Source organism: Callorhinchus milii, unplaced genomic scaffold (genome assembly GCF_018977255.1).
Source record: "Callorhinchus milii isolate IMCB2004 unplaced genomic scaffold, IMCB_Cmil_1.0 Scaffold2, whole genome shotgun sequence".
NCBI classification, from domain to species: Eukaryota; Metazoa; Chordata; class Chondrichthyes; order Chimaeriformes; family Callorhinchidae; genus Callorhinchus; species Callorhinchus milii.
Genome location: NW_024704743.1, coordinates 35,345,098 through 35,368,371, shown reverse-complemented (window position 1 = coordinate 35,368,371; position 23,274 = coordinate 35,345,098). Strand labels below are relative to the sequence as shown.

Sequence of the window (23,274 nt, the reverse complement as noted above, 5' to 3'; positions counted from 1 at the left end):
AGAAGGACGGGACCTCCAACATTGCAGCACTCCCAGCATTGCACTGAAATGACAGCCTCAATTATGAGATCAAGACAATAACAACAACACAATTACATTTGTATAGAGCCTTTCACATCAGGAGGACATCCCAAGGCGCTGGACAGTCAGAGTTTCGACTGATTCATTGGGAAAAATGAATCAGCATGGGTTAAGATCTCGGATTAGGGTTAAGTACATTGCTTCTGGCAATGCCTGCCTTTAATGGGATTTCCCCTTATCTTCAGGAATACTGTGCATAGCTGAACAGAATTTTTACCCATAAGTGAGCCAAAGTTAAATGCACCATGCAGAATGCAGATTAAATGGGTGACAAGTCTTGATACCTGAGGCTAACATTTCATAATGCGATGAGGTTTGATGAAGAGTCTTCTGTAGAGTTACGTTTTACACATCTCTGTGTAGCTGGCCAAGAATGGCCTGGAAAAAGCTGCTTAACCCAGTCCCTCAACGGATACACATAATCCTAAAGGTATTGGCAATTGAAAAAATCTAGAGTACAAAATGAATAACAGTCTCAAAAACAAGCAAGCCAATTAACCGCGGGTCCTGTTGTTTCAGAGTGCCTCTTGTCGCTTTCTCTCATTGCCTACACATTGTATTGCTCTCTCTTTGTCTTTATGTCTCTGTCAGAGTGGGTGCAACGCTGTCAACATTGGGGAATGTTAGGAGTGACAAACATCGTCAGCAAGAGTGGCACAGCCACAACTTGCAAAGCTCATTCAAACACAGAGGGGTGCGTTTATTTTAAACAGACAAGATGTGCAGAAAAATAGGTTGAGTTTTCAAACAAATGTAGAGAATTGTCACTCCTAAAGAGTGAGAGATGGCAATCCTGTTAGTTCTCACTCAGAGTGTGACTCACTCTGCTTCTTCGAGGGTATCTCTCTAATGTGTGCATTGCTGTCCGTGGCTGGGTTCGTGTTCAATAAACAATGCCACCGCTCATTTTCAATTAACCTAATTCAGCCTTTTGTTTTGTTTCCTACACCAGCTGAAGACAAATCCTGAACTGCCTCAATCCCCTATTTGGGTATGGGCATAGGAGACTCTGCTGTGCCATTTACTCTACATTGAAGCCCTGATTTTGGTGGCTGTGCTATAAGCTAAACGATGGTTACTCCCAGCTCCTGATATGATTCTCCACGTTGGGAGATTGGGGAGGATCACCAACCAAAATCCAATCGGGTATTAATAAGACACATCCCAGCCATCAGAAGGCAGTCTCTCTAAAAGGCTATCCATGACCACACACAATACCTCCTCCCTCCCCATTTCACTTTATTGCTGCTTCTATGGACAAATCGAGGATACAGCGGTTAACAAATGACTGCAAAGCTTGAGGCGATGCATTGCCCACTTCACCTCCGTAACCCATACTAAATTTCCCCATGTACAGCAAATACGCACTTCGTTAAAAAAATTCTGAGATCACACTCACTTTAAAAATGAGCTACTTGTGTTCCGATATCTACTTGTTAACAGATACACTATTCTTTCAAGGGCTAACAGGTCTGCCCACACAAAACCATATAAATACTTACAGACAAATGAATCTGCTTTACAAGGCTCGTGAACATCATCACACTCAGCTCTTGCTGATAAACAAAATTTAATTTTGCCTTTTTTCTCACATAATGCTCATTTTGTTGTTCTGTTAATTGCACTCCTTGGTGCACTCTACTATGCCAAGCTCCGTGGAAACACTCACTTTACCCTGAGCAATCTCTCCAGCACAGTATTGGAGAGCAACATTTTGGAACAGAAGGTTGACCTTTTGGAAAGTCCCTCCAGTAAAACAATTTTCAGAAGCAAAAATCATACTCAGGGCTTCTAAGGCAAAAAAAGCTATAGTCAACAACAACAAAATTACATTTATAGAGCGCCTTTCAAGTCAGGAGGACGTCCCAAGGCGCTGGACAGTCAGAGGTCAGGATCTGAGCACAGTCACATGGGTATACTGACTTACAATCCTTCAACCAAGGGGCAGCCCTGATGGGTGCAACTTCAATTTGCTGATCTAAACTGGAGTTGCACGGGGAGTTAAATTCCTTCCCATGATTAGGTAGGTTCAAATCAACCACTTTTACTAGTCCTGCTACAGCCCCTTCTACTAGCTGTTTATGTGTGGGTGGGGCAGCCGGGTGGGGAGAGGTCTGGCTTATCGTTGACACCCTCTACAGTTGAGTGTCTCACACAGGACTTATTGAACTTCACCCAAGCACCAGGAGGCTGGGAACCAGCAGTACAAAGTGGGATGCCAAGGGGAGAAGATTAGGAAAACACATTAAAAAGATCCCCAATCCACCAGTGTCACCCTCTCCACCTCTACCAGCGTTTTCTTTTTTAACTGTGTCTTTGGAAGATACCTCTAGTCGTTTTTGACAAATTATTCTGTTTCAAGCCATTTGATAAAACGTCTGAGTTTGGATATCTTAGTTAAGATAAAAGCACCACAAGCAACCAGGCATCCCATTCCCCCGTACATCACGCCAACTTGTGAGGCTTCAGCTCGGCCCCAAAATCTCACTGGAGGCGAGATCTAACAAATCTATGTAATATACATAAGTATTTGGACCTGCAGAAAATGCAGTTTACATTGCGAAGTGGTTAGGCTACAACTACAAACCACTTGTTAGGCCAAACTGGAAGTTTGGGCCCAATTTTGGGCATCTCACTTCATGAAAGATGTTGAAGCCTTAGAGGGTAGTGGGAAGAGTCAGTATAGACTCAATGGGCCTAATGGCCTCTTCCAGTGCTGCAGATTTCTAAGTTTCTAAGTTCTATTCCTGGCAGCGAGACACCAGTAATGGTACCATTTTCATCAGCAGCACTTTTTCAACCCAATTATTGGTGTGTTGGGTGCTGAATCTTCCTCTTTGTGTAAACTGTGCTTTACTGGAGGACTATCTGACAGGTCAGCCTTCTGCTTCACATCCAGTACATACCTCCCATTACTTATGGTAGAGAGACTGTGCTGGATGAAGTCCAGGGGTCTCTAAACCAGGAAAGTGTCAGGTTCGATCCCAATCCTCACTGAGACAGCTGGTGACAGCAAGGCCATCTGGTGAGGGTTATAATTCTGCTCAGTGACCAGAATTAGTGAATTTAGGGAAGGGGAACGAACAGCTACGATTGTCATCTTGATTACTATCCAATAACCTCTGGTGGAGGCCTGGACAGAATTAGTTTTGTTTTCCACATTTCCCTCCATGGATGAAAAAGCCTGCCTAATCTCACTATCTAGGTTCACACATGAAGAAAAGCTATTTGGACAAGGTATGGGAGGAGCATGTGTCAGACACCGGGCTGGCCCAAAAAAGAAAAAAAAACTTCTAGGGGAACTCCACTATCACAATAAGGATAAAATAAGTCAACATTTTTTTTTGGGGTGGGGGGGAGGAAATGGTGGTAAAAAAAAATTACCATGGGAATCTGTTTTAGGTGGATGAAGGGGGTGAGAGGAATTGATAATTGATTTACAAAATTACATTTGTCTAGCCCCTTTCACGATGGGAGGACGTTCCAAGGCGCCTTTTCATTTCATCGTCATCCTCAAAAATTTGGTGCAAGCGTAACCCAAAACGGCTGTATTTCAGAAGTATCCTTCAGGATCCTGGCAGAGAGTGGCAATAATAATACTTACATTTGGTACAGTGCTTTTCATATCAAGAGGGCATTTCGCAGCACCTCAGTGTATAGTGGAGTGACTGTGCACTTTGTGGGAAAACACAGGATCAATTTGCACACAGCATTGTCCCACAAACAGCTATGAAGTGAATGATCGCATATGCTGACAATATCTAGTTTAATGGCCCAAATTGATCAGATTTCAGAATACCTCAAACTGTTACTGGAAATAACAGTACAAGTGTCAAGACAAAGATAAGATGTTTACATTAAAAATACCTTTGTTTGTCTGACCCTTTTACTAGATGGGATGTGCAAATGCCTGTGATATATACTGTATGATACTATAGCTTTTTAAAAAACATCACAACTCACTGGCAGCGGCATTTTGCCCACAGAATATACAGTCATTTCACTTTGCAGTGTGTCCTGTGAAATGCTTTGAGACGTCTCGATGATCGAACGTAAGGATCATTATTATTATTAGTTGACTGGTTGTGCACAAAACTAACAGTGTTGTGAGAGTCCATTGTTAAATAAAACACTGCCAACCTGTGGGAACAATAGGGGGAATTTGCTCTCCAAACCCTATGCCCATCTTTAAGTTTTGTTAAGTCCTGGAGCAGACAGGAGGGTTTCCAGGCACAGAAATCCCTGTCAACATAAACTGCTTCCAAAGGTGAGAAATTACATCTGGATCAATATTACTGTTTTATCTTCAAGCAGGTGTTTCTTTCCTTCTCCTACTCCTCCCTTAACTGCACCTACTTAAAATGTGTTTTTTTTAATTTATTGCATTGATTTTAAAATAAACACGTTCAGCCTCATGGCGCTTTGCAATTTGCACTTCTGCTGATTGCAACACTGGTAAATGAAATGTAAGCGTGATGCAAGGTTCTGCTCATTGCCGAGCTGTCTCGGTGCTAATGTGCCGTATATCCTAGCAGTCAGGAGAGCAACACTGCAATGCGGCGCTTTGCTTCCTTAATCCCAATCAGTGGCTGGAGCTGAGGAGACTCTCAGCAGGAAGAATGGCAGACGGCAAGACCCTAGGGATAACAGCTGACACCCTTATAATGTGTCATGCTGACATAATTTCAAGATTTTTGGAATTAATTTGTTGCCTGCAACTTCCTCCCCCTCCTGTCTCCCAGGAGAAAGCATTACAGTGACCAAAGCCTTGTGTTTGCTGCCAAAATAGGAAAGGCATCTGAGTAAATACAATCCCTCCTTGAACATATATCTGGTTCTGGTTCATTAGACAGGAAGATGGCCAATTGAGAAGGGCAGGAAGTGCAGCACCAAGTCAATACGACATTGAACAATGAAGTTGTGGAACAAGCAAAGTAACTGACGTTCAAAGAGTACAGTGCTCTCTGTTGTGTTCGGGAGGGAAGAAGGATTGTTCAATTTTCTTTTTGTAAGTCACAGAATCATTGAGAAGAGCAACAACAACATTGGGCTCTTAGAAAAGAGATCTGAGTGTACATTGGGACACCACCATCTATTTCTGGATTATAAATATCCAGGCAAATGCACAGAATAGGACAATAGGGAGCACTCTGGCTGTCAACTTGTATATACGTTGAATTCCAACATCATATTTCATAGCGCCACATGGCAAAACCTCTAATGTTTATTTCAAAAATATAGTAAAGCTTTGTAAGGCGCCCTATTATAAGACAGGTTTGCTTATAAGGTGTTGCCTTGTGAACCCACGGTTGGCTTTGCTGCACAGACTTCCCGTACTAAGTAAATGCTGACCTCCAGGTCAGTACCAATGTCATTTCCTGCGCGTTGTCCTTGTCCACTATGTGCAGGAAGCAAGTGGTGCTCCTGCTCATAGCACAGGAACTATCATTAGCAGCAACATGACAACCCAGAAGTCAGCCATTTTGTAGTGGGGGAATCCGAACGGTGTTCTGCGTGACCTGTAGCCTGGCAGCCACTCTGGATTGTGCCCTATTATGAGGCAAGTTGGAAATTAATGGATGCACCCCCACAAACTACCGCCTTATAAAGAGGTTCTACTGTAGTAAACAATATTCAACATTTCCGGCAATGAGGAGAAGTACCCAGCAACCTATAGCTCAGTGGTTAGAGCACTCGCCTTGCAAACGAGAGACCTGGGTTCAATTCTCGGCAGGTCAAATTCTTGGACACGTTTCCATACTCCACACGCCTGATAATAATCCCTCAAGAAAACAAAATTGGTCACTTCAATCCACGACTGTTTTTAGAACACTCATGTGTGCAATTGGCTGCCGCGTTTTGCCCACAAATATACAGTCAGTTCATTTTACAGTATATTGTGTGAAGCATTTTTAGACATCTAGAAGATGTGAAAAGCGCTATATCCTTAATAATAAGGATTATTATTATTATAATGTGTGGGGAGTGGGCATGTGTCTACCATTCACTGTGTAGTGAACTTACCATCAAGTATGTGATGTGTCAGTGTGAGGTGAGCAGCAGCTCTCTACAACCTGCTGAAGATTAATCGATCTGGACAGTAAATGGAGCAGAGAAGCTCTTCGGCACCTCCTGGTGACTAGCTGAAGAAGGGAAGCAAGTTGCTGACTTGCTCTGACATGTTGGCACGTATACAGAGCATTGGCAACTAAAAAGGAGAGGCAGGGTCGAGAACTCAGAATTATTATTTTTGCTTGAAACAAAACTTCTAAATTCCTATGATGAAGTGCACTGAAAGGTGAATTTATGTGAAGCCCCGTAGCTCAGTGGTTAGCACGCTCGCCTTGCAAGCGAGAGGACCCGGGTTCGATTCCTGGGCAGGGCGAAACCTTAGGCAAGTTTCCTTACTCCACACGCCTCTGTTTATCTAGCAGTAAGTAGGAACCCTCGTTGTTAGTCAATTGGCAGATCGCTTTCTGGGGAATAATCCCTCAAAAAAACTAAAAATTTGGTCAGTCAATCCATGACTGTTTGTGAAACATTGCTGTGAACAACTGGCTGCTGCCTTTTGCCCACAAATACAATCAATCCACTTTACTATATATTCTGTGAAGCACTTTGAGACGTCTCAACAACGTGATAAGATGCTATATCAGATGCAAGGATTATTATTACTTTATAGACCCATGATAGCTTTGAAGCTTTGATCATCCTGAGCGAGCTTAGTGTTCTTTGTGGAATTTCCTCCAGTTTCCATTCCTGGTAAACACTGTACATTTGAGTTTGTCAATCAAACTGAAGAAATCCAATGATTCGAGTCTACGGTCTCTATGGATGCAGAGGCACCTTCAAAAGTATTGTTTACCAAGTGGGTCAACTGTGAAATCAATCGGCTATTTTCTTTTTAAAAAAATGTCAACGCAGAACCTACAGTTGTACACTCGACACTGACTGTTAAGATACTAACTTTTAACACACAGTGAATGGTAGACACATGCCCGCTCCCCACAGCATCTTTGCTGTACACCTCCAGACACCAGTCTAAATTCTGTTTTAATTTGGAAGCTGACTTTTCACAATTCTTAAAACAAACCTGCTTCGAAATCAAGAGAGAATTTAAGAATTTTCCACAATTCTGCATTATCTTAAATGTCAAGAAAATGATCTCACAGGCTGTGAATGGGTGGAATGTCTCCTGTCTGAAAGGTGTAGGTCTGAGGCACATAATGAAGAACATCTAGAAATTCGAGTGAAACCCACAACAATCGATCAAACACGCCGACAACAGAGCTGGTTAGAGCAGATTGTGGAAATCATTCACTTTATTTTCTCCCCTCGCTGGAGAACAACAAATGCATTTGCGTTACATTAGTGATTGTTTGCTACTTTTAAAATATGTATTTCACACTTAAGCAACAACAACAACAACAAGATTCCATTTATAAAGCGCCTTTCACGTCAGGAGGACGTCCCAAGGCGCTGCACAGTTGGGTCATGACCCGAGCAGGGGGGAAATGGTCAGGGTGAGGGAAGGGAGGGAGCGAGGAGGGGGGAAATGGTCAGGGTGAGGGGAGGGAGCGAGGAGGGGGGAAATGGTCAGGGTGAGGGGAGGGATGGGAGGGAGCGAGAAGGGGGAAGAGAGTCGAGAGGGGAGCTGAAGGCTCGGTCAAAGAGAAAGGTTTTGAGACCGGCCTTGAAGGAGGAGAGGGAGGAAGCGGCGAAGGCACTGGGGGATAGAGTTCCAGAGCCTCGGGGCTGAGAGGCTGAAGGCCCGACCACCGATGGTAGGGCGATTGGGGCGGGGGACGTGGAGCAGACCGGAGCCGGAGGAACGGAGGGTACGGGCAGGTAGGTAGGGGGATAGTAGGTAGGAGGGAGCAAGGCCATGAATGGCCTTGTAGGTGAGGATGAGGATCTTGAAATCAATCCTCTGGGGGATGGGGAGCCAGTGGAGGCGAGCGAGGGTGGGAGTGATGTGGTCCCGAAGCCTGGTGCGGGACAGTACACGAGCTGCAGAGTTCTGAATGACCTGCAGCTTGTGGAGGGAGGTGGCGGGAAGGCCGGCGAGGAGAGAGTTCCCATAGTCCAGCCTTGAGGTGACAAAGGCGTGAACCAGGGTTTCAGCAGCGTGAGGGGTGAGGTAATGCCGTAGTCTGGCGATGTTCCGGAGGTGATGGAAGGCGGTGCCAGTTGTGGTGCGGATGTGAGGGAAAAAGGACAGCTCAGGGTCGAACAAAACGCCGAGGTTCCTGACTGGCTTTGAGAGGTGGAGAGTGCAGCCTTGGATGCTGATGGTGTCGGCGCCTGAGGTGCGGAGGCGCTGACGCGAGCCAATCAGGAGGGCCTCGGTTTTTCGCACGTTGAGCTGAAGAAAGTTGTCTCTCGTCCAGGACTCGATGTCGGACAGGCAGGCTGTCAGGACATCGGTGGTCGTGGAGTTGAGAGTAGAGGAGGAAAGGTAGAGTTGGGTGTCATCCGCATACATGTGGAAGTTAACTCCATGTCTGCGGATGATGTCACCAAGGGGGAGCATATAGAGGGTGAAGAGGAGGGGACCGAGGACAGAGCCCTGAGGGACTCCACATGAGACAGTACGGGGGGTGGAGGAGAAGCCATTCGTCGAGACAAAGTGAAGACGGTGAGAAAGGTACGACCTAAACCATTCAAGGACAGTGCCTTGAAGGTTGAGGTGGGAGGACAAGCGGTGGAGTAGGATAGCGTGGTCGACCGTATCGAATGCTGCCGATAGGCCGAGGAGGACGAGGAGGCAGAGGGAGCCCTGGTCACAGATGGTCAGGATATCATTGGTGACCTTGACCAGGGCAGTTTCTGTGCTATGGGCAGCACGGAAACCTGACTGAAGGGGTTCGAAAAGAGAATAAGCACTTATGGGATGGTGTGAATTTAACAAATGCTAAAAGGGAGTATCTTAGCCTAATAATCAAGCCTGCAGAATTAGACAGTTCTATCTTTGCTCTTTTTTAAAACAAGCCCAAGGTCTCCTGAGAGGAATCACCCCCACCTTTGGGGATGATTGCACTCTTCAAGTTAGCATGACAGATGCAACAATATGTAAACTTGCGATTTCTAATGAGATCCCTCATCCAGTGACCATACAGACAGGGATTTGTACCTGTGAAGCAGAGTTACTGCTGCACGAGGACTCTACCCATGAAGTAGTCGTGCAGCACTAAGCAGACTTAGTGGAGGAGTTCATTGGTAAAATCCTCGATGTAAGCAGACTTAAGTTGAGGACTTAATAGGTAAAGTTCTCGTGCAGCACTAAGTCTGCTTAGTGGTTGCTTGTTATTCTTAAAATATGTATTTCGCACCCTTCCTACATACTCAAGCACTTATGGCCTGGTAAGCAGACTCAGTGCTTTCGAGGATTATACCTATTGGGCCATCGGATATACCTTCTCCATTTTGTCCCTATGAATTACATTGAATATTACAAAAGAATACAGCTCATGTTAGCCTAAAAATATATTCTGCGGAATGTCCGACATCTTCTCAATTCCTCTTGTTCCCATGATTTATCTGATGGTTAAACACAGCCCAGGGACGAGGCACTTAGTGTAGTCTGAAATTGTTCCCAACCTGATGAGATGAGGTTCTGCTCCATGAGAGGCATGGAATGGGGCAGTGAAGAATCCCGTGCCAAATGCTGACTCCCAGGCAAACTTCAAACAGACTTCTCTAACATCAACAACAAATTATATTTGTATATTGCCATTAATGTCGGGAGGACAACCTAAGGCGCTCAAAAGCGTTTTGCATTGGACGGGAAATGAACCCGGGCCTCCAGTGTGGCGGGCTAGAATTCTTCCACTGAACCACCAACACAGTTAACACACATATCATAAGGTGATAAAGACTGTGATAAATGCATAGTTGTACCCCATTCAAACACTTCAGTCTAAAGGACATTTCAATCAAATGCTTTGAATGAGACATGAACCACAGTGGAAGGCCTGTACCAATCAGCACCTTGTGCATTCCCATGGCCAGGAACCTCAACGGAACTTAGCTGTAAGTTTTCTCACTTTAGATGCGTCTGGAAAGCGAGAGGGAAGGATGAGAGAGGGTTCTTTCGTGTTCTGCTTCTGCTATCTTGCAATTTGTAATAAGCATTCAATAAATTACTTACAATCAATCATAATTTTTTCATTTGACAATGCATCTAATTGTTAAAAACTCTCAAACCCCATCGCAGACAAACACAGCAGTCATTTTGCACACAGTAAGATCCCACATACAGCTAAATTTCTGCTGCTTTAATTTAAAGATAGTAACATCATTGTGCTATTTTTTTACCCCCCATCTTCGGTTAAAATCCCTCCCCTTAACATGCCTTTTGCTCCAGAGGGAGGTCAGTACACAACACAAACACGATAATCCCCTAACTTCCCGACAGCACTGAATTGTTAACAGACCCCAACAGCAGCATTAGAGGTTCTGGCTGGCATCTTGTTGCCAAGGTAACCATCCTGCATGGACTCGCTCCCTCATCTCTCACCTGCTCCATTAATTCTTTGTTGTGAAAGAACAATTGCCGATATGGATTCATTCCAAACACCTGTAATTCCCATAGCTTTAGCCTGGAAGTCAATTTTGTCTTAAAACTTAAGATCACGTTAACCAAAACCCGAGCTGGTGGTCCTAGCTGGACAAACAGCAGGCAAGCTTTCAAGAACACAATATCAATGGCAAGGTATGTAGTTTTAGCTGGTTAAACTCCAGCAGTATCCCAACACGCACTCTGGTATCCCCAAGCTTTGGCTCTTCCCAACCGGCGCCTATTAGTTTCCGGGATATGTTAAGCAGGGAGAGAGTGCACATTGCATTCCAACAATCTATCTCTGGGATTTCCATGTGTAGGTGGGTGCATGGAAATCTCAGCTTGGTTTGGATACTCTTAAGTATGGTGATGGGTTTCCGCATGTGTCAGACACTCAGCTGACCAAACAAAACAGCACACACCAATCATCTGCATGATTTCCATTTTCTTCATGACTCCGTTTCCAGCCCCTGCCCCTCAGTGACTGGATTCCAAAGTAAAACTGAAGCCTCGTCTTTCTCTTCCACTTCTCTCCCCTAGTCTAACAGGAGCAACAATGACTTGCACTCACCTAATTTCTTTCACCTAGGAAAATTGTCTGGACGTGCTTCACAGACACAGAGTAGGAGCCCAAACAGAGCAGGACATACACCAGGGTTGTGGAAGAGCTAAGTTTTGGGAACTGTTTTGAAAGCCATGGTGGACACGAGGTGAGGGATAAGGAGAGGGTTCTCAACAGCAGAGGCAAAGTGATTGAAAGTTCAGCCACACTGGTGGCTGAAGGGGGCAAGGTTACATTGAGTAGGCATGAGATGACAAAGTGAAGTCAGTGAGTAGTGGAGAAGCATCAGAGGAGATTAGAGGTAGGATTTGGCAAGGAGGTGGAGACATTTGAAAGTTACACCTTCTTGTCAATCTCCTGGGAAACATGGTGGGCTGGGCAGGCAGGGGGAAATGGAGCTGGCCAGAGCTTGCTAAGCGGAGGGAGCGAGCAGGCTCAATTGATTTTATCATGCTTTATCACATCCTTGAGACATCTCAAAGTGCTTCAGAGCACATAGTTCAAGATCCTCATCCTCTCTCCAGCTCCTCCATATATCTGCAACCTACTAAAACGTTACCAACATGTCCGCTCCATCCACTCAGCGGGCACAGGTCTGCTCTAAGTCCCCCGCCCTGCCTGCATGACCATCGGAAGTCGGGCTTTCAGCCTTTCTGGCCCCATCCTCTGAAACTGGCATGTGTCCAGTACATTTAAATGTTACAAATACATTTTTTGTAAGTACCTAAAGTGTGGATTACAGGCAGTCACAGGCCCACAATCCTCACTTCAGTTGCCTCCTAAATCACACTTATTTATATTTACAGTGGCTGTGAATCAAAGTGACAGAAATGTAGACAAGCACTGACACAAATTATTTAAGGTGCTATTCTCGGAACATTAAACGAGACAGTTGTGGGAACTGACTGGAGGAGAAGAGTCCCAGTTCCCACACTGAAATAAATTATGCAAATCAGAGAGAGCAAATAATAAAATTTGGTTCAATCCTCTGTTCCTGCACAAGTGCTCTAAGTGTTACTCTCACGCCTGCTTGCATAGTTTTTGTCTTGTAATACATTCTTACCCTGGAAACACGTGCAATAATGAGCATTGTACTCAAAGCACACCGGGACAATGTCCCGCTTGAAGGGTGCTCTCTGAATGCAAATTATTGTTGTTGTGCCACTGTTTTTAAAACTGTAGTTACAGATTTTTCACCTGTGTAACTACATTGTGCTGGTGTTGAATATAATTCTGCTTGCAAGGATTTGAGTTAAAAGTAGCCTGATGTATGCGTAGTGGCTTGTCAACCCCGAAGTGGAGTAAAGTCACGGGTATGCAGTTCAAGCAATTGCTTTGACAATTTCATGAATGTAAGCAATGGCTGGTGGGTCAAGACATTCTCCCAAATTGCCAGACAGACATCACTTAGCATTGAAAACCATCACATTTCTTTCATAGACTGGCCAAGAAACTAGCACTTGTTTTTGTGTGTGTATATATATATTATATATAATAAATAAGCAAATACTATGCCCTGTTTTGTTATTGTTGGCTCTCTTAGTGCTTTGGTGTCCATGGATTGTACCCAGCCACACACCTACAGCAAACATGTCCTTATTCTATCAACATGCCAGCTGTAGGCGATGTCAGAAATATTCCAATGGATCTATGAGTCAATTAGCCTGGCAACACCATGGACTGAAATCTCCTTGACAATCCTCGTGTGTGGAGCAGAATGAACTGGTAGGTAAGATATTATTCTGTCATCTCCCTCAGTGCTGGGCTTTGTTTTATATAATGTCAGTCTGCCTTTGGCAGGTTACCAATTAAGCAGTGAAAAGCTGAGTCTCATAACTCCAGTGGCATCTCCTCCAACTTGAGCAAAAAAGGGTTATTGTACTATTATAGTGAGAGAACATGTATTTAGCTTGGATTTCACACAGAGCAGATCACAACATGGCTGTAGGAAGGTCTGACAATAGTTGCTGCCTGCTGTGCCTTACACAACATGGCAAACAGTGTGAGCTATTACTGCCAACTGCTAGAGGGCAACATTAACAACACTTAAGGGGGGAACTGGATAAACATTTGAAGAGGAACAATATAAAGTGGTACAAGGAAAGAGCTGAGATTTGCGATGAGACCAGATAACTCCTGTGGAGGAGCTGGAACCAGCAGAGACACAATGGGCTGAATGGCATCCTCCTGTGCTATGGTTTCTATGAACCTTCATAAAATGGATGGTGAGATTTCAATTCAATATTCAAGGTAATTACAAAGAAATATATAATTATTCGCATTACTCAATACTGCTATGTGAAACTGGCTGCAGTTTGCCTGCAAAAATGGAGGCAAACTGCCTCTTGTAGCATATTGGTTAGAGCACTCGTCTTGTAAGCGAGACGACTGGGTTCAATTCATGGGTAGGGCAAAACGTTAAGAAATTTTCCTTACTCCACAAGCCTCTTTTCACCTAGCAATTAACAGGAACCCGGTTGTTAATCGATTGACAGATGGCTTTTCCCAAAGGTAATAATCCCTTCAAAAAATAAATTAAATGAAAAAAATAATCTGGTCACTTAATCCACGATTGTTTGTAGGACATTGCTGTATGCAATTGGCTGCCACATTTCGCCCACAAACTATACAGTCAATTCACTTTACAGTAGAAATCTGTGAAGTGCTTTGTGATGTCTCGAAGACATGTATGTTCTTCCTTCCTATGTAAGCATTATTATTCTTATAAAAATACAGACAGTACACTTTACAGTAAATCCTGCAGAATGCTTTGAGACGTCAGCCCAACGTAAAAGATGGAGTATTAAATGCTTGGATTATTATTACTATTATTAAGTAGTACAGGTAGGTGAAGATGTAATAATAATAATCCTTGCATTTGATATAGCGCTTTTCACGTCTTCTAAACATCTCAAAGCTCTTCACAGAATATACTGTAAAGCAAATTGACTGTATAGTTGTGGGCAAAATGCAGCAGCCAATTGCGCACAGCAGTGTCCCGGAAACAGTCGTGGATTGAGCGACCAAATAGCTATTTTATTTCTTTATTTCCTTGAGGGAATATTATCAGGTGTGTGGAGTAAGAAAATTTGCCCAAGGTTTCGCCCTGCCGGGAATCAAACCCAGATCTCTCGCTTGCGAGGCGAGTGCTGTAACCACTGAGCTACAGGACTCTCCTCCATGTAAGGTGTTTGTGGAGAATACTCAGTAGTGAATTGGTGACTAAATGTCAATTTACCCCACGAATGAGCAGAACAACTAGTGCTCTGTGGGTCCCACACACTGAGAGCTATCAGTCTTACCATTGTTGAAAAATAGGATAATATACAAACACATGATTTAAAATAGGATAATGTAAGAAAACATGATTATAGTTTTGAAATTAGATAGATTGAATGCTCTAACTTGATAAATTTATGATTTATTTACATTGCAATCATCACGTAGAATGATTAGATGATTGTCCCAGCCAACATCTTTCACAGCAAGGTTAAATTGAGACAATCCCCCCCCACACAGCAACATGGCAGTGCAGACTGTAAAGCAGAATTGTATATGAAGTAATTTGATGCCAGTAATTTCACCTCAGGGCTCAGGTGATGATCATTAGCTGGCTTTAGCTTGCTTCTTAATAAGGTTATCACTATCACACTATCTTTTCACTCCAGGACCTAGGTTTGCATCCAGCCCAGACTAATGGGAAGACTCCTGGGAATCCATCATTTTCTACACTTTGATGCTTTTGCTCAACAAGGATGTTAGTGCAGTGGAACTGTACACTTTTCATCTTTCTGTTGCTCAGTGCTGGCATCAAGCACTTTCAGGTCAATTACAGTGTGACCAAATAGGTTGAAGCTCCCTCTACTCTGCCCTAAGAATAGGTTTTAAATGCAACATCAGAAGAGTGACCTATACTTAACTAGTGTGAATGCTTCTTTATCTACACAGATCATGTATTGAACATCTCTGAGTGACACTGCCACTTTTGGTCAGTGCTGAATTCTCGTCAGTTTTGCAATGCGTGTACCATGAGGAGCTGAGTTGAAACTGGTCGCACTTCTCAACACAGCACTCTTAAAGCCTGCAAACAGAGGTGACTCTCCTCTAATTAATCTTGACTGAATACAAACCCAGGCCCCACAGGTGAAAAGATGGTGTGATAACTAGAACTCTCTGCCAACTAGAGCTCCAGAAAGTTTAATAACTGTATTAATTGTATAGAGAGCACTTTAAATAGTTAACAATAGGAACTAATATGGCAATTTCTAACAGAAATACTTAATAAGGAATCTGGAATAAGGAATACAAGCGGGCACTTTCGTTCACATCACACAGACCCAGTGGAATGTCACGCTGAAAATAAATCACGCTGGAGCCGAAATTCCACTGATCCTTATTTAGAAAGCATATTAGAATTCAGCAGATATTGAACTTCAGTATCTTTCTGTGTTCTTCAAAGCTATGCAGAAAGTGTTATCCTCTAAAAAAAATTCCCAACAGCTCAGGGTAACATTAGAAATCACACAGCCAACAATTTGACATTTTAATAACTCATCATGGAGCTACTTTAAATTTATAGCTTGCTGAGTTTTTTTCAATACACCCAAATATTAGGAGCGAAAAGCATTCTCAGCTGAGCCATGTACCTTTATTGCTGGCCACGGGTAAAAGGAATCCTATCCCCAATTTCTTTTTCTCAAATTGCCAATTTTGAAACATTACAGTGTCGGTGCATCACAGAGATAGAAGTTTTACACTAGCTCTGAGACAAATTATTAAACTTAGGCTGTATTGACTGAGGCTGTTCTGTGGACTGGATGGTCAAAGAAATTAGTTCCAATGCCTACACCTGAATAAATTGTGCAACTGAAAATAATTTATAGCCTCTCTCTATCGTTCCCTAACATACTTATTTAAAAAATGATCAAATAAAACTGAAATACACAGAGCAGCACACAAGGGCTTAGTTTTAATACTTTAAATATTATGAATTCATTGAGAAACAAATAGTTTGCAGTAGGAGGCGAGATCAATAAACAGAATTTAACAAAAAGCAATACATTTTATTTTAGTCTGACACTTGCGGAAACCTATTGCACGCTTAAGAGTATCTAAACCAGTCGCAACTTTCACGCACGAATATACATGGAAATGTCCCTGGGTCTGCAATGAAATGTGTGCTCTCCCCCTGGAGCAATACATCCTGTTTACCTAATTCCAAAGTACTCTATTAGGCACAAGTTGGCAAGAGCAAAAGGTTGAGGATTCCTGCTTTAGGGTACTGCTGGATTCTAACCAGCTAAAACCACGTAGCCTGCCAAGCACCTCATGCTGTTTGTCCAGCTGGGATCACCTTACTCATTACGGCTTTATTTTGCAGGGTTATCAGAAAGAATCACTACTCCTAATAACAGGTCTGCCCCTCAAGTCCTGCTGTCCGTGCTGTCATCAGTGGTGCCCTGGAGTCCTGTGGACCCACCTGGCTCAAGAACTGGACTACCGAGGCCACCGCAGAGAGTTGGCTCGATTCGAACATTCTGTTGCCACACAGTGCACCTTGGAGCCAGTTCTGTGCCAAGGATGTGGACTATCAGTAGTTGGTCATTTCACATCCAACAAGAAATGATAGTGAGAGAAGTAAGGAATCAAAGAGAAGACAGAACAAAAGTGAAGCTAAGTTAGACGAAATAAACCAGTACACTTGGAAAAATACAGGGAGAGCAGATTACATGTAGGGGATAGATCCATAAATATGGAATACATTGTGTCACAATGGGAGAGGTCATTGAGAATATCCTTCTATACTTCTGATCAAACTGAGAATTACCAATGCAGAATTTATTAACACAGAATGTGTTCTTTGCTACTGAACACTTCTGTTACAAAAATACAAATTCAAAATCACAAGATCATATGAAAGGTGTGGTTGTAAGTCCACTTGATCTCACTCTTCAGGAAAGGTGACCTAAAGTGTGGTTGAAAAGATCACCATGTTTTATGAAACCTATAACCTGACATTACCTGACAATAATAGTCTGGTCACTCAATCCACAACTGTTTGTGGGACACTGCTGTGCGCAATTGGCTGCCGCGTTTCGCCCACAAAAATGCAGTCAATTCACTTTACAGTATATTCTGTGAAGCGCTTTGAGATGTCTAGAAGATGTGAAAAGCACTATACCAAATGCAAGGATTATTATTATTATGCTCCTAGCTTCAATAATATTGTGCTGGCAAATAACGTGACTGTGCAATACAGGCCTTTTCATTAAAAATTTGGCTGAGACGTGATAAGGCGCCATATTAAATGCAAAGATTATATTATAAAGAGACTGACTGTTGGCTTTTCAAAAATGTAAATTAAGTTCCACTTCGAGTCTGAGGTTCACAGAGGTTGCATTGTTTGGTGTTAAAAAAAAGTGATCATTGTTAACTTACAATCCAGTCCTTATTACCCTTCTTTAGTCAGCGTTACGGCCACTGCCACCCCAAACTGATATGAAAAGTAATTAAACTTTTAGAGTTAATAATAATAATAAGTTAGAGTTAATAATTCTCACGTCAGCTTGTAGCAAAAACATGGATTTTTATCAACAGCTTAATTTGAACTCATGATTACTAGGATCGCAGGACAACAACTAAACGAGACCCCATCGCCCCTCACTCCTGACAGTGCTGAAAACTCAACTTGTTTCAATACTTCGGCACGCTCAAAAGAAAAAAACTTTTTATCACAAAATAATCTCCTGACCTAAATAGTTTTGATTTTGAACTCGTTTGTTTCTTGGCTGTACTGTGCATCTTCTTGAAACCGGCTGAACTAATTGAAACAAAAAACGTGAAATAAACAGTGGGTTGAATTGCCTCAACAGTGTTGTGGTTGAACTGTTTGCAATTAAAGGTTCATTTGCCAAATGCAACGATGTACAGAGGACACTGGGGGCGGGCGGGGGGGAGGGGCTGGATTCGGGTTTGTTTACACCAAAAAAGTGCTTTGATCAAAAGCAGAGAGCGAGAAAGAAAAAGTTAGAATAAGAAAGAAGAAATAGTCAGAGAGAGAGAGAGAAAAAAATAATGGAAGAAAGAGAAAAAAGAGATAGAGAGAAGACTGGCACCTTCTGGTACTTTATTCCAAAGGCCATTGTGCCCAACAAAATTCTCAGGTTGCTCTTTTTTACCACTATTCACTTTCTCTGTCATCCTCCTCATCACCTTCCTCACGTTAACCTCTAGACGTGAGCAGGTCAAGGGCTTCCTTGTGACAAGAAAAAACAATAAAATCTGCTTGGACTAATCTTCCTCTTCAACCTCTACCTCCACCACTCCCACTGTCCCTAACCTGCACACCTTTTCTCCCCATTTTTCCTTTGTTACTCTCCAACCTCAACTCCCATATAAAACCCACCACCTGCTCCCTTGACCATCTACCTACCCAGTTTCTGCCCTTCCTACTTCCGCAACCCAACTCAGCAACCTCGTGAAATTAGAGGCTCGTTTAAAAAAAATTTAAGAAACGTCTCTTTAATATCTTCAAAGATCCCAGCCGACTAAAGGGATACGTCTGCAAAATATGTGCATTTTTCGAATGTTAGTCTGCAAATTTGACACATGTTTTCTCTAACGAGCAATATCTATTAGTAGTACTGTATAACTGGGTCGAGTTTACCAAAGTCAGGCCAACAGAGATTAGGGCGATATATGCATATACTAAACTATTTGTTTGTATGTTTTCATAATGTACTATAGTTGTCCGAGTCTAACTTTGATTTCTGTTTGTGGAGAGACATATATACACACACACATATATAAAAATGCTGACCTTGTACTCCGGTGTGAGTACAACAACTGTTATGTATGTCTATCCAACAAGAAGAATTCAAAGTCACACCTCGACAAATATAGAAACATTGGCCTTATATCTATGCATATATCATCCTAATCACTATAACCTTGCACAGAGCAAAAATTATGCCATACATCAAAACCTTAGTGAGATTCTTGCTACTGAAACATTAATATAATATGACATTGATGAGTTTCACATGCATAAACATCATAAACCTGGAGCAAATGTTTTGTAAATACCTAAAGTCTAGAATTCCCTTTGAAGCACTTTGAGGCGTCCTCGCGACGTGAAAAGCACTATTTAAATGTAAATTGTTGAAGTTGTTGTTGAATTCAGATCCTGAATTCCTTCACGGCATTGCCAAGAGAAATAATATCATGATAGTTGAATTTTACTGCTCACAATTCATTCCACCAATGTGAATTCTGTTCAGAATACCTTTGAATGGAAGAAACAGGTCTAGAGGGTAGTGTATGAAAATAACTGAGCGACTTTATTCAAGCAGTGACAGGTGAGAACCAAAGTGATCTCAGGCTTCTGCAACTCTCATTGCTACTCTGTTCATCTTTCGCTGTATTGACTACACCAATATATTACCTATTCCTGGGGAAATTGATATACTATTCACTTACATTTATTAGAAAGGCTTTGCTGTATTGATTCACACTCGCAGAAATATGATACTGCATAACATTATTTCCGAAAAATCCTTAATTGCTTATTTAAATGATTAAAGATCCCATTGAAGCATTGAAGACCTTATTGAAGTATTCAATGTCTAATTGAAGTGTTTGAGATGTTATTGAAGTATTCAAGATCCTACAGAGTAATGATAAAATTAACTCTAATAATAAAATTTTAACCTGGTCAAAAAGTCCAGAAGTAAAGGACACTGACTCAAGTTCAGGGTTTGGCTATAGCAACATGAAGCCTTTTGAAATAAACAGGTAAAATGTACCAATTTTCTCAGAACTGTCAGTAATGTTTAAGTTTAGAAAACAGAACACTCACTGAAACAAAGGTTGAGATACTACATACTTAATGAAAAAGATTGATACTATGCTATCCTTGGAAGCTTATAATTACTGGGTATGTTCAAGAACAAGTGCATACGACCATCTTCTGACCACACAAAAAATAATGGGCATCAGGTAACTGAAAGATCGTTTAAGCAGCATCAAAATAATAATGATTTTTCAAACTGTAAATATAAATGATACTTAAATAAATTAAATAAATGATAATCCAGAACTCTGCAGCTCATGTCCTCTCCTGCACCAAACTCCGTGACCCCCTCACTCTCGCCCGACTCCACTGGCTCCCTATCCTTCAGATCCTGGTCCTCACATACAAAGCTCTCCATGGACCCCCCCACCCTACCTCGGCGACCTCCTAATCCCCTACCAACCCGCCCGTTTCCTCCACTCAGCCGGCTCCGGCCTGCTCCATGTCCCCCAACACATGGCCCCCCCACCATTGGCGGGAGAGCCTTCAGCCACTCTGTCCCCAACCTCAAGAATTCCATCCCCCAATCACTCCGCCTCACCCCCTCTTAGCCTCCTTCAAGTCCCGCCTCAAGACCCTCCTCTTCGACCATGCCATCGACCACCCCCCTTCCCCTCCTTCGCCCCCCCAACCCAGCTCAGGTCTGAAATGCTGTACTCTGTCCAGCGCCTTGGGACGTCCTCCCGACGTGAAAGGCACTATACAAATGTAATCTTGTTGTCGTTAAATGAAAGTGCAATATATACATAATATCTAGAAACATTATTAAAAATACATACACTGCAGTGCAGTTCATAATGCAAGTGCTTAATGATGCAATTTTTATTGGGCCAACCTAGTTGTGCACTGGCTGCTCCCTTACAAGTCCACCAATGTAATAATAATAATAATAAAAACCCTTGCATTTGATATAGCATTTGATATATATTCGATATGTAACAAATTTAGTAGCCTCTATTATGTTATACTACAACCTCATGTCTCTTCTCTGCTCAAGTGAGTGAAATAGATAATCCTTGCATTTGATATAGTGCCTTATCATGTCGTGAAGATGTCTTAAAGCGCTTCACAGAATATACTGTAAAGTGAATTGACTATATTTTGTGGGTCAAACGCGGCTGCCAATTGCGCACAGCAGTGTCCCACAAACAGTCATGGACTGAGTGACCCGCACTATTATTGTCCTAATTAATATTACCAATATGTAGATTTCATTTCCTAAGTACCAGAAAAGATCAGTATCAGGAATTGTAATATACGCAACTTTCTTTCACCTCAGCAAATTTATCCCAATAATGGACAGTGAACATCAAATTCCTAATATGTTTCATGGCTGTGCATGGAACATTGCTGTGCACAAACTGGCTGCCAAGTTCGCCCACAAAACAGTCACTCCACTTTACAGTATATCCTGCGAAGTTTTGGGGCATCATCTTGATATGAAAGGTGCTACGATAATAATCCTTGCATTTGATATAGCATCTTATCACGTCATTGAGACAGCTCAAAGTTCTTCCCAGTATATACTGCAGTGGATTGACTGTATATTTTAAATGCTATACTAAATGTAAGGGTTAAGTATTAATATTATCATAAATTAATTTATGAGGGCATAAGTTGCTGCATCACAGTTCACCCAATAAATGACTGACTTGAATTCTGGGCAACATTTTTGGCACAGCACTATAGAAACCAGTACTGGATGTTCAGGAAAAGGTGGAAAGCAAGCAGTTGTTATCACTCATTGCAACAAATGCTGAAAGTCACATTTTAAACATTAAAAAATGCATGCTTCATAAAGTTCACTGCTTCCATCCCTATGGTGATTCCACAAATATAGGAAAAAGTTCCCAAAAGCATTTTGCTGAAGGAATATAGCGCCTTGTATATTTTGTCAGAAAAGCTTGTCAATCAATCTGTTCCACCACAGACAAGCGGCTGCTCACTTCTGAATTCGGAAATGTAGATTTGAGATAACAACAATAGCAACTTGCATTTATATAGCGTCCTTCACACGGGGTAGCATCTCGGAGTGAGACAGACAAGCTTACAAAACATCTAAAATATTTGACGCTTGTAATTATAAAATGCAAGTTGTTATTGTTGACACGGGCAGCAATCTCCCATTATAAACATGGTATTAGCTTTGTTGCTCAGAGCCGAGAAGAGCGCGAATGAGAGGCCTTGCAGGTCATTCAGAACTCCGAAGCTGAGTGAAAGAACTGACCTATCGTAGGTTTGGGGGGGTTTGGAATGTCAGGAATGCAACAACAGATATCCCACTGGTGAGGCCAACCATAATTTGATGGGAACTTTGATTGCTTTCCCATGTGATGAATAAAGATTACTGGAGTGAACAAAAGTATCAAGCTTGCAATGGGATCCACTAACAGATTCCAGAGTCAATAATGAAGGTCCAGTATGTCACAGAGGTTCAGCAGGACTCATAGGAACCCTACTCTCTATTAACAGCTACTAACAGTGCTTCAGAGCAGGGATGCTGTGAGTTGGCCAGGTTCTGGCAGGTTTCTCCATTAGTGATGCTGAGCCATTATTTGTGAATCCTGTTGAGAATCGTCACGTTTTGGACCCTATTGTAGGAATCACAAGAACTATAGAAATTTGCAGCACGCAAAACAATGGCCAATTGGGCCGGGCACTGGAGGGCAACAGCATCCTCAAAATCACAACAGCAACTTGCATTTATATAGCACCCCTCGCATAGGTAGAGTCCCAGAACTCTTCACAGCGGTGGAGCATGACGCTAAGCAGGGGGGGAAGGATGAGGTGACCGTAAGCATGATCGAAGAGGAAGGTCTTCACGCATGACCTGAAGATGGGAAAGGATGGGGCAAGGCAGAGGGATTGAGGGAGAGTGTTCCAGAGTTTTGGAGCATGGTGGCCGAAAGCACAGCCACAGATGGTGGAACTGACGGGGCGAGGGACAAGAAGGAGGCTCGAGCCAGTCGAGCGGAGACAACAGGTAGTGGATTGGGAAGTAAGTAGGTCAAGAGGAGACTAGACCAGAGACAGAGAGGCAAATGCCCACGGGGAGAAAATCAGAAAAAATAGGAACACTGTCTTAAAAAACTCACTAATATTGCAAGGGGCCTAAGCAATATCATGGGTGAACAAACATGTTAATGTTCAACCAAAATACCGTATGTTGGTGGCAAAATATATACAATGTTCATAAATCACATTAAAAGAGACCCCTTT

At 42.5% G+C, this 23,274-nt stretch overlaps 1 protein-coding gene across 6 annotated transcripts in view; it reads right to left on the bottom strand.

The window, feature by feature from the left end:
• The window catches only part of fars2 (phenylalanyl-tRNA synthetase 2, mitochondrial), a 205,476-nt gene that overhangs the window by 48,041 nt on the left and 134,161 nt on the right, over positions 1-23,274 (bottom strand).